Source organism: Equus przewalskii, chromosome 12 (genome assembly GCF_037783145.1).
Source record: "Equus przewalskii isolate Varuska chromosome 12, EquPr2, whole genome shotgun sequence".
Classification (NCBI taxonomy): Eukaryota; Metazoa; Chordata; class Mammalia; order Perissodactyla; family Equidae; genus Equus; species Equus przewalskii.
This window is the reverse complement of record NC_091842.1, coordinates 7,655,416-7,667,928: the sequence shown is the minus strand read 5'-3', so window position 1 is coordinate 7,667,928 and position 12,513 is coordinate 7,655,416. Positions and strand designations below refer to the sequence as shown.

General features: G+C 37.6%; 1 pseudogene; it reads left to right on the top strand.

Moving 5' to 3' along the window:
- Positions 1 to 5,751: 5,751 nt before the first annotated feature.
- Positions 5,752 to 6,311, top strand: LOC103561888 (olfactory receptor 2AE1-like; annotated as a pseudogene).
- Positions 6,312 to 12,513: the final 6,202 nt, after the last annotated feature.

The window sequence follows — 12,513 nt, the reverse complement described above, 5'->3', positions numbered from 1 at the left end:
CCCATCATTGGGTTATGGATGTTTTAATCACTGTACATTGAAGGGGAGTCACAAAAGGACGCTCTCACACCACCATAATTATGACATCTTCCAATTAATACAAATTCTTAACCCTATATAACATGCTATATTTGTTTATTTATTAGTTTTACCTGTCAGTCCCATGGAGGAAGGGACCATGCTTTCTTGTTAATCACTGTACAAGTGCTACCCAATACAGCACTTGGGACATAGCAGATGCTCATCAAATATTTGTCAAGTAAATTAATAAATGATATAAATGTCATAGCAGCCTTAAGTAGAGAGATATTATATTCTAGTGAGAAGGAGAGCACCATGTGAAAGTATTATACAGTAGGTTTAGGGAAACTGGTGATACTTTGAATATACTCCAAAAATAAGCAAATAAGCTCAGTGAAGTAAGACATTTTAGCATCTGAGTTGAGAGAGAAACAAAGGATGGCTCAACATATCCTTATAATGGAGAGGAAGAGAAGACTATGAGAATGAGATTGGAGTAAATAAGATGTATGGATATGCCATTTTCTTCTTTTATTTCTGTATCTAAAATCTTTCGCATATTATATTTATGTAGTCTAAAAAATAGGAAGATGACCAACAGCTTCAGTGGGAGAAGCTAGTGCTACTTTCCTGTCTTCATTCCTTGACTTCTGTTCTATGATATGGCACATGAGGAAACCCTCAAAGGGTCCTGTGGGCAATAGAGACTAGATCTTTCTCAGACTGTCTTCTCATAAGAGTTCGATAGAAAGGGGATAGAGAGATCTGGGTTCAAAGACAGAAAAACAAGCCAGGGACTCTAGGAATTGTTTCTGTCCGTGGTTAATTGACTCTTGGAGAAGATATTCCCATGTTACCTTCTGAGGAATGCCGCTTGAAATACCTCTGAAATTCCCCTGACACTTACCAACAAACTCCCAGAAAGCCCTTTGGGAATGCTTATCTTAATGCATGCAACAGGTCTAATTGGCATCTTGAGTAATGGTTTTCAGAAGAGATTCAGGATGTGTCCTCTGGGTTGGAATCCTTGCTGCCTTACATTTAGTGTCCTCAGTTTGCCTCAGGTGACATCATAGGTTCTCTGGGTTAGGGGGCTGTCTTATTTTTCACAGATGGTTCTTCTCTTCCCTCATGATTGGCTCATGTCTGACTAAGTCTGTCTTCATTCTCACCCCTATGATTCCTGCTGAGGAAACATTCATGTAGTCAGGAAGAAGCTTATTTTGAAACCACCAGTGCTAGAGACAAATTCTGATTTTATTAAGTAGGAAAGGAGGTATAAATTGAAGAGAGTGCCTTGAGTGATCCAAAATAGCAAAAAAAAAAAACAAAAAAAGATTTTCTTCTGACTTTGGACTTATTGATGGTCAAGCTGGTATTAAATATAGCCTCTTAATCAGGTAACATTAATGGAAATTCTTATTACCCAAGCTTTCATTGCCATTTTGGGATGAAATGGCACCTTGGATACGTGTTTAGAGGCACAGAAAGCATATGCATGATTCAATGGCCCAGCTAGTAGAAGCTAAAGAAGTTCAGTTACTTAACCTGTCCTGATGTGTGCTGTTGGAGTTCAAGATCTGAGCACACATTGCAAGAGCATTACAGATTATAGGTGCTGTTGCTCCTGATGATGCTCTGTCACTAGATAATTAGGGTAAACGATGATGACTGTGTAGGACAATATCCTCTGTGCCATTCCACCAGTAAATTAAGATTTCCAGGGTTAGACAAGGAAGTCTGATGAGCACCTCAGACAATACTTGCTTGGGTGATCTGTAGCCAATGTGTGAGTCAGTTCGGACCTATCCTTCCCTGTCCATTTCACTTCTGTACTTGTTATGCCCACAAATTTCTGCAGAGGATATTCCAGGTAAGATAAAGTTGGGGCTTGTAGTATCTAGGAAACATTTATTAGAAAGTAGGGTGCCCTCTGGCATTGTCAGCTTATTTCCCCATCCCTGTGTCAGAGGGCTATATTTGGTCAGTCCACGAGGAAAGCTTCCTGAGAAAGTAGAGGAAAAAGGTCACCTGAGTGTCACGAATCAGAATGGGAAATTATTAGGAAATTTGCCTAAGAGAGGAAGAGAGACATGAATCAGATGATGGAGCAACTTTGGCTATGGCGATTTACAGAGTAAGATGGAAACTAATGTGGAAAGAGAGGGAAACATGTGCGTAATTAAGTAAAATGGAAATGTGTGGATGTTTTGGGATTCGAGTGATCAGGTGGATCATGGAAAAGTTTGGCCCTTAGTCCAAAAGTAGCCTACTTTTAAATAACAGTGTGAGGTGACAGCCAAAATGATGATCCTAGGCTTCATTAGTATGGAGAGTTAATATATATGACTTCTTTCTTCCTGGTCAAATTATACTTTGAAGAATGCATTCAGTTCTGAGTTGTTCACTTTAAGCAGTAGGTGGATAAGTTGGAAAGCATGAAGTTCTAGGGAGATGTTTAGGAGGAAAAACACAAGGAGGGGTAGGATGGACATTTTGGGGATCAATTTAGATTACTATTGTCTTGCTTGGGGTTTCACCATGAAAGTCAAGTCCTCACTCCGATCAGTATTCTTATGAGAATTAGATTAAAGGGCAGTTGGGAAATTTAGCTGATTAAATGTTATAATCTCAGTTTTATCAGCTTGATCCATAATTTGAAGGTTCTCGTGTCTACCAGGATATATTTCTTGTTTGTTTTCCCATACATATCTATGGTGGTTTTGTTATGTGTCAACTCAGCACCTATACACATCTTTTAAAACCATATTTAATCTCCAAATAAAGACAATGCCATTATTCCTCCACCTAATATGGTACAACTATCCATGTACAACCAAAAACACGTTAACATTTTCCCAAGAAGAGGATATAATACACACCAACTCTTTTCCCATAAGAGGATACAAAATCTCATTTTTGTCTTTAGCTGAAACTCTTTCTACTCCTACTCCTGATTTATACTTCCCCTTTTGATACCCTATAACTTAAATACTGAGATATGAAGCTAAATATATCGTTATATTTTGTGTTACAAAAGGGGATGACTGAGATTAAGAAAACAAAAATTTTTAGTTAATACATATTTAATAATATATTTAATAATAATATAGTTAGTATTGTATTTATATATGTATGTTGTATATATATTTATATGTATGTATTTTTGTATGTTTATACACAAATATGTATGTAAATATATAAATACACATATACACATACAATGTTCATATAAAAACAATGAAGAAATGCCTACAACTACTACAGTTTTTGCTCCTGTAGTTGCTTGTCTCATGTCTGGTGTTTATAAACACCTTCTTTCACTTATCATTCCATATTCTCATTGTCTGCATTTGGTCATGGTTACTCGTCTGTTGGGATGACCCAAACCTTAATTCCTGAAGGATCTTGGCCATTAGAAGTCCTTTATGAATTGGGTTGCTGTAGTTTTGCACTGACTTTCATCACAGGAATTTTGAGTTCAGACATGTACCTAGAAAATATCCTGCCTTGCAGACATTCTCCCCCTAATCCCCATGGTATAGGAGCAGCTCAGTTTCCTCTTGCTAGTAATGATAAGTCACACCAGCCAGTATATAGTAACCTCCTTTGCTTGTTGATTCAGTGATATGAGGAGCCCAAAGTGACAGGGTGGTAGTCTCAATTCTCAGTAAATGAAATGGTTGTTGCGTCACCTGGTGGAACAATTCCTCTCTTTAGAATAAGACCTCTAAACCAGCAAAGTCTAAAAGCACTGACACAGGAAGGAAAAATTTTGCTGGTGGATCATAGTTATAAATGTTATAGTGAGAGAACTCCTTTCCATTTCCACCTCTTGATTCCTGGTCCACGAAGTCCTTGTAATGGAAGAAACAGCACCAAAAATTAGATGCAGATTAGGAGGATTTACTTCATCCTGGAGGACATTGCCCCAGCAGTGTGAAGTGTTGCCAACTAGCTGTTGCTGTAACTGAGTCTTCAAAAGCTCATTCCACCATTATATCAAACCAGTTGTTTCAAGATGAAGGAGAATATGGTAAGACCGGCAGATTCCATGAGCATGGGCCCATTCCCACACTTCATTTACTGTGAATTGAGTTCCTTACTCAGAAGCAAAGCTTTGAGGAACACCATTATGGTGAGAAAAACATTCTGTAAGACCATAGGTGGTAGTTTTGGCAGCAGCACCGTAGGCAAAGAAGGCAAATCCATATCCAAAGTAAGTGTGTATTCCAGAGAGAACAAAACACTGTCCCTTCCATAATGGAAGCTATGCAAAGTAATCAATTTACCCCCAAGTAGCTGGCTGTTCCCCTGGGGAATGATGCTATATCAGGGACTCAGTGTAGCTCTCAGCTGTTGGCAGATCAGGTACCCAGTAATGGCCTCAGTGAGATTGGCCTTGGTAAGTGGAAGTCCATGTTGCTGAACCCATGTATAGTCCCCATCCTTGCTGCCATGGCCACTTTGTGAGTCCATTGGCATGAAGAGAAGAGACTGAGAAAGAGTGCTCGACAACCACAGAGTGGGTTAGCACTTGGATAGGATGACTCATATTGCGGACAATAGTAATGGGTCTTTCTTCCTTGTTTCCATATGAATAATTGGCATGTTTTTGATTGTATGCAGAATAGTTATATCATGTTAGGGAAGTGGGTGATTTTGTTGTGTTTATTTTGAGATGAAGTATGGCTTAAGGCGATTTGCATATGTACTGAATTGACAGGGCATGGCCTCTGGTGGTTTTCTAATGTGTCAACTTGGCTAGGATGAACTGTATTTCCCAGAAAGTGTGTTTCTGGAATGGTAGGCTACAGGAAAAATTCTCAGGGACATTTAGAGGCAGAAGAGAATTAGCCATTTTGTAGTTTATACATGTTGTTGCTGACTCACCTCATCAGTGTGAAGATACAGCTGGGCCTGCAATTGGTCTACCTTCCTCTGGGTCCTCCTTTAGCTTCTGTGACTTCTGGGACACTTGTGTGTGTTTAGTCTCCTGAAGAAGGGTCCCAGCTTCTGCAAGACAACCATACCACCAATTCCATTGGCACAAGAACTGACATGGGTTTCAGTTTGCCCTTGTGGGGTTACCCTTCATGCTTGTTGGTTTCAGCCCATCACTGATCTACCACACTTTATATCCATCTTCCCTTTCTGAACTGCTTGTTCCATGGACTTCAAGTTCCAGCGTCAGGTGACAGCCTTACACAGACTGCTTACTTAGCTTTCACAATTGCATAAGGCCAAATTTCTGTACACTCCGTTAAATGTATGTTTATATGTATGTATAAATATCTTAGTGGTTCAGCTTTTCTGGTTAAACTCTAACTGATATAACAAGCACAAAATGTATATATGTATAGCTTACATATACTATATACTTATAAAGTTTAGTATATAAATACAACATATATATATATATATATATATATTAATATATATAATTTCTTCCCTAATGAGGAGAGACTCCTGTTTTGAAATTTGGCACTTAATAGAGTCTAAATATTCTGGAATTTCAGAGTGACCATATTTGTGAAAAGATACTCTTAGTTTTCTATCTTGTTTTAAAAGGATATTTCAATAACTTGAGCTATTGAATAATAATAAATAGAAAAATGTATCTTCGAACTTCTTTGTAGATCAAACGGTATTATTGTCAGGTGTGCTGAACTCCAGTATTTCTGATATTACACTTTATTGCCACTTTCAGTTTCCCCAGAGAAAGGGGAGATGTGACAGAGGAATCAGACCTCTCTGGTAGACTTCATCCTTGAAGGCCTCTTTGATGATTCCCTCATCCACCTTTATCTTTTCTCCTTGACCATGGTGGTCTTCCTGATTGCAGTGAGTGGCAACACCCTCACCATTCTCCTCATCTGTGCTGATCCCGGCTGCATACACCCATGTACTTCCTGCTCAGCCAGCTCTCCCTCATGGATCTGATACATGTCTCCACAACCATCCACAAGATGGCTACCACCTACCTATCTGGCAAGAAGTCCATCTCTTTTGTGGCTTGTGTGACCCAGCACTTCCTCTATTTGTGTGTGGGTGGTGCTGAGTGTCTTCTCCTAGCGCTCATGTCCTATGACCGCTATGTTGCCATCTGTCATCCACTGTGTTACACTGTTCTCATGAACAGAAGGGTGGGACTGATGATGGCTGTCATATCATGGTTTGGAGCATCCAGAAACTCCCTAATTCACACGGTAATATTGATGGGGTCTAGTGATCTGAGGGCTGCCAAAGTGAGGGACAAATTTCTGTATCTTGCTTCCCCTACTAGTTAGAAAATGTCATGAAGCCCTGGGAACATTTTCAGAAAAATAATACTCAAGGTTTGAGAGAAAAGTTATGCTCCCTTTGACAAATATTGTTTTCCCTCTAAGAAACAGAGTTTTGGCATTCTGTTATCAGATAAGCCACCCATCCCGAGTTGGGTGTCATCTTACCCACCTAGCCCTAATGTTGGATTTATGCTTTAACACTCCAATATCAAATAGAATAAGCTTTTCCAGAAACTGTGTCTGGGTTGTTTCTGAAGGCACAAGGGTGTTGCCTAAACAGCTAGCTCACAATTCCACTAAGAGACAGGTGGCTGTTCCTCTGCTACTTGTCCCTCTTTAAACACACAACTTTGGCCTTGTCAGGAATGCTATAGGATTATTTGAGAATGAAACAATCTAAGCCAAGTTTATGGATGTTTATTTATGTAACACTAGCATCTGACAAAAGTAAATAATATAGTTTTATATGGTATCTCCTTGAAAAGAGATATAACACTATATTATTATTATCATTCTTTATATATTCTGGATATTAACCCCTTATTCAAAAGATGGTTTACAAATATTTTATCACATTCCATAGGCTGCTTTTTCACTTTGTTGATTCTGTCCTTTGATGGGCAGAATTTTCAAAATTTTGATGTAGTCCAAAGAACGTGTTTTTACTTTTGTTTCTGTTCTTTTTGTGTAATATCCAAGATGTCACTGGCAAATCCAATGTCGTGAAGCTTTCCCCTTATGTTTTCTTCCAAGAGTTTTAAAGTTTTATCTCTTACATTAGGTTTTGATACATTTTCAATTACCTTTTATATCCATATTGTGTAAAGTAAATGCCCAACTTCATTCCATTTACAATAGCAATCAAATAGAATCAAATACTTTGGAAGCAACCTAACCAAGGAACTGGAAGATTTGAACACTGAAAACTACAAAACACTGTTTAAAGAAACTAAAGAGACATAAATAAATGAAAAGACATCCTGGGTTCATAGATTGGAAGACTCACTGTTGTTAAGACATCAATACTACCCAAAGTGACCTACAGATTCAATGCAATTCCTACCAAAATTCCAATGGTATTTTTTCTTTTTTGAAAATTTTTTTTTTCCTTTTTCTCCCCAAAGACCCTGGTACAAAGCTGTGTATTTGTTGTTGTTGTTGTTGTGGGTCCTTCTAGTTGTGGCATGTGGGACTCCGCCTCAGCATGGCCCGATAAATGGTGTTGTGTCCACATCCAGGACTCGAACCAGCAAAACCCTGGGCCCCCAAAGCAGAGTGAGAACTTAACCACTCAGCCACGGGGCCGGCTCCCTCCAGTGGTATTTTTTCAGAAATAGAAAACCTATGCTAAAACTCATATGGAAACAAAGAACCTCAAATAGCCAAAACAATCCAGAAAAAGAATAAAACTGGAGGACTCACACTTCCTTATTTCAAAACTTACTTCAAATCTATTGTAACCAAACAGTGTGGTCCTGGCATAAAGACAGGCATGTCAACCAATGGTATGGAATATAGATCCCAGATATAAACCCTCATGTATATGGTAAAATCATTTTCAACAAGGATGCCAAGATCGTTCAATAAGGATGTGAAAGTTTTTTCAATAAACGGTACTGAGGAAACGAGATACGGAAAAGAATGAAGTTGGACCCTTACCTTACACCATATGCAAAAACTAACTGAAAATGTATCAAAAACCTAAATGTAAGAACTAAAACTATAAAACTCTTAGGAGAAATCATAGGGGAAAGGGTTTATGACATAAGATTTTCCCAATTATTTCCTGGATGTGACACAAGAACATAGGCAACAAAAGTAGAAATCGATAGGGGCTGGCCCCGTGGCCGAGTGGTTTAGTTCACGCGCTCCGCTGCCGGCGGCCCAGTGTTTCGTTGGTTCGAATCCTGGGCGCGGACATGGCACTGCTCATCAAACCACGCTGAGGCAGCGTCCCACATGCCACAACTAGAAGGACCCACAATGAAGAAATATACAACTATGTACTGGGGGGCTTCGGGGAGAAAAAGGAAAAAATAAAATCTTTAAAAAAAAAAAATAAGTTAAAAAAAAAAAAGTAGAAATCGATAAATTGGACCACATCAAAATTTTAAACGTTCCCTTCATCACACGACACAATCAATAGAGTGAAAAGACAACTTGTAGCACGAAATAAAATACTGTAAACCATGTATCTGATAAGGGGTTAATATACAGAGTATATACGGAATGACTAAAAGTCAACAACAACAACAATAATGCAACCCAATTAAAAAAAATAGGTGAAGGACTTGAATAGACACTTGTCCAAACGAGTTGTACAAATGGCCAACAAAAACATGACAAGGTGCTCAACATCAGTAATCACTAGGGATATGATCAGGAAAAATCAACTCAAATCAGATTAACCAGTTGAAAAAGTAAGACCTGAAACAATACAACCTCTAGAAGAAAACACAACAGCTAAGCTCCTGGACATTCGTCTGGGCAATAATTTTTTGGATTTGATACCAAAAGCAAAGGCAACAAAAGTGAAAATAAACAAGTGGAATAACATCAAAATACAAAGCTTTTGCTCAGAAAAGAAAACATCAACAAAACAAAAAGGCAACCTATAGAATGGGAGAAAATATTTGCAAATAATACATCTGATAAGGGTTAATACCCAAAATATATAAAGAACTCATAGAACTCAATAGCAAAAAAAGCCCCAAAACAATCCAATTAAAAAATGGGCAGAAGATATGAATAGATAATTTTCCAAAGAAGACACACAGATGACCAACAGGTACATGAAAAAATGCTCAACATCACTAATCATCAGGGAAATGCAAATCAAAACCACAATGCCTGTCAGAATACCTATTATTAAAAAGATGAGAAATAACAACTTTTGGAGACAATGTAGAAAAGAGAACACTTGTTCACTGTTCATGGGAATGTAAACTGGTACAGCCACTATTGAAAACCATATGCAGACTCCTGAAAAAGTTAAAACTAGAACTATCATATGACCCAGCAATTCCACTACTAGGTATATATCTAAAGGGAGCAAAATCACTGTCTCAAAAAGATATCTGCACCCCTGTGTTCATTACTCATCATTTACAATATCCAAGATATGGAAATAACCTAAGTGTCCATCTGTGGATGAATGGATAAAGAAAATGTGTTATATATACATGCAATGGAATGTTAGTCAGCCATAAAAAAGAAGGAAATACTGCCATTTCTGACAACACGGATGTACCCTGAGGACATTATGTTAAGTGAAATAAGTCAAAGAAAGACAAATATTGTATGGTATCACTTATATGTGGAATCTACAAAAACTGAACTCAAAGATAAGAGAGTTAACAGACTGATGGTTGCCAGAGGTGTCAGGTAGGTGAGGGCAAATGGGTGAAGGTGTCAAAAAGTAAAAACTTCCAGTTATAAGATAAATAAGTTCTGGGGATGTAATGTACAGAATGGTGACTATAGTTAACAATACTGTATTGCATATTTGAAAGTTGCTAAGAGAATAGATTATAAAAGTTATTATAACAGGAAAAACATTTGTAACATTTTGAGATTATGGGTGTTAACTAAACTTACTGTGGCAATCACTTCAAAACATATACATGCATCAAATCATTGTGTTGTACACCTTGGATTAATAGAATGTTGTATATCAATCATATTTAAATGAAACAGGAAGAAAAGTCTCACAATTTAATAAAAACAAACAAACAAGGAAACAAACACCACAATGAGACACAACTTCATACCCATAAAGATAGCTAGTTCTAAACAAACAGAATACAAGTGTTGGCAAGGATGTGAAGAAATTGGAACCCGTGTGCACTGTTGGTGGGAATGTAAAATGGTACAGCCATTATAGAAAACAGCTTGGTGGTCCCCCCAAAAATTAAAAATACAATTACCATACGATTCAGCAATTCCATTTTTTGGTATATACCCAAAAGAATCCAAAGCACGATGTTTAAGAGATATTTGTACACCATGTTCATAGCAGCATTATTCACAAAGATCAAAAGGTAGAAGCAAGCCAAGTGTCCACAGAGGAATGAATGGATAAACAAAATGTGGTATATACACATACAATGGAATATTATTATTCAGCCTTTAAAAGTAAGGAAATTCTGACACATGCTACAACGTGGATGAAACTTGAGGACAATAGGCTAAAGTAAAATAACTTCACAAAAAGATGTATATGATTCTACTTATACAAGATGCCTAGGATATTCAAATTCATAGATTCAGAAATTAGAATGGTGGTTGCCACGGCCTGAGGGAAGCAGGATTTGAGGCATCATTTAATGGGTACAGATTTTCAGTTTAGGAAGAAGAAAAGAGTTCTGGAGATTCATTGCACACAATGTGAAGGTATGTAATGCTCCTGAACCGTACAGTTAACAATGGTTAAGATGGTAAACTTTATGTTACGTGTATTTTATCATATTTTAAAAATTTATGTAAAAATCTAGCTTGGTAGGGCTGGCCCAGTGGCATGGTGCTTGGGTTCTCATGCTCCGCATTAGCGGCCCTGGGATTGCTGGTTTGGATTCTGGGTGTGGACTCACGCGCTGCTCATCAAGCCATGTTGCAGCAGTGTCCGACATATAAGATAGAGGAGGATTGGCACAGATGTTAGCTCAGGGAAAATCTTCCTCACACATACACAAAGCTAGCTTGGGTTGAATACAGGGCACTCTCATCATTAATGAGATATCCATTTGGATGGCAACTAGACTTTCAGTGGTGAATAGGAGGTAGTCTACACAGACATCAAAATATAATGATGTATACCTGAAACTTATGTAATATAAATCAATGTTACCTCAATAAAGGAATAAATAAAATTCATATGGAAGCATAAAAAATGATATGATCAAAAACTTACCACAAACATAAAATTTAATGGAGAAAAAACTTTGAGAATATTCCCACTAAAGCCAAGAACAATAAAAGCCCACAATTACTACTACTATTCTAGTATCAGAGCATTGTACCAGAGAAACTTGCCTACACGATGAGAAATGAATAAGGACAAAGGTTGTGCAGAAAGAAACATTTAATTATATTACTTTTCATAAATTAGTAGTTCAAAAGGATCAACTTATAAATAACTAGAACCAACAAGTAACCTCTACAAATGTACAAGGAACAATACATTACTTAACAACCCAAATAACCAGTCAGGAAATACAATGAAACATTGATAGATAAAATGAAAATGCTAACATAAATGGAGATAAAGCACATTCCTGAATGAGAAACATTTTATTGCAAAGGAGTCAGCTATTGTTCAAATTAATCTTTAAATTCAGTACAATTTCAATCCAAATCTCTTAGTATATATTATGGATTTTGCCAAGACAATCCAAAAAGTCAAATCAAAGAGAAAATCTGTGAGAATAAACACAAGATAACTGAAAAAGAGCAACAATGAACAGGTGTTATCAGCAGTCAGAGCATGCTCTAAAATCCAGGAAATTAAGCATAGTACTATTCATTCAAAAACAGAATCAATGAATGAATAGTGAATCCAGATGACAGACTTATATATAAGAATTTGATATTTAATAACAATGACATTTCAAATCAGGGAAAATAATGTTCTAACATTTTGGTGTCCATGGCAAGTTATGGGGCAGAACTATTTAAGGTATTTCTTAATTTTCAAGCTTTCTAAATGTTTTATGAAATCCACGAAGAAAAGCCTTAGAATATTTATTTTCCCCCAGAATTTCTTTTACACTTTAATCCTGGCAGGGTGTTCTTATCTAGCTTTAGCAGAGTATTACAGCACTTGGGGGCAAGGATACATCCTAGTAGCCCACCACTGGAAGCTGAGATGGAAAAGATCTCCACAGCCACCATAACCTTCCCCTCGGGACTGTTATACACAGGGAGGAAGGTGATCCTGACCCTACAGAACACCAGCGTGCTGAATGTCAGGCACTTGGCTTCATTGAAAGTTTGAGGCAGGCTCCTAGCCAGGAAAGTCAAAGTGAAACTCTCCTGAGCCAAGAAACCCAAGTATCCTTAGCAAAGGTAGAACATAATGACAGAGCCCTTTTTGCACACAATGATAAGGAGTGTAGGCTCAGAATGTGCACCTATGTCAACAAAATGGGGAGAGGTTCCCAACCAGACTGCATAGAAAGTCACCTGAATCAATGAGAAAATGAGAATG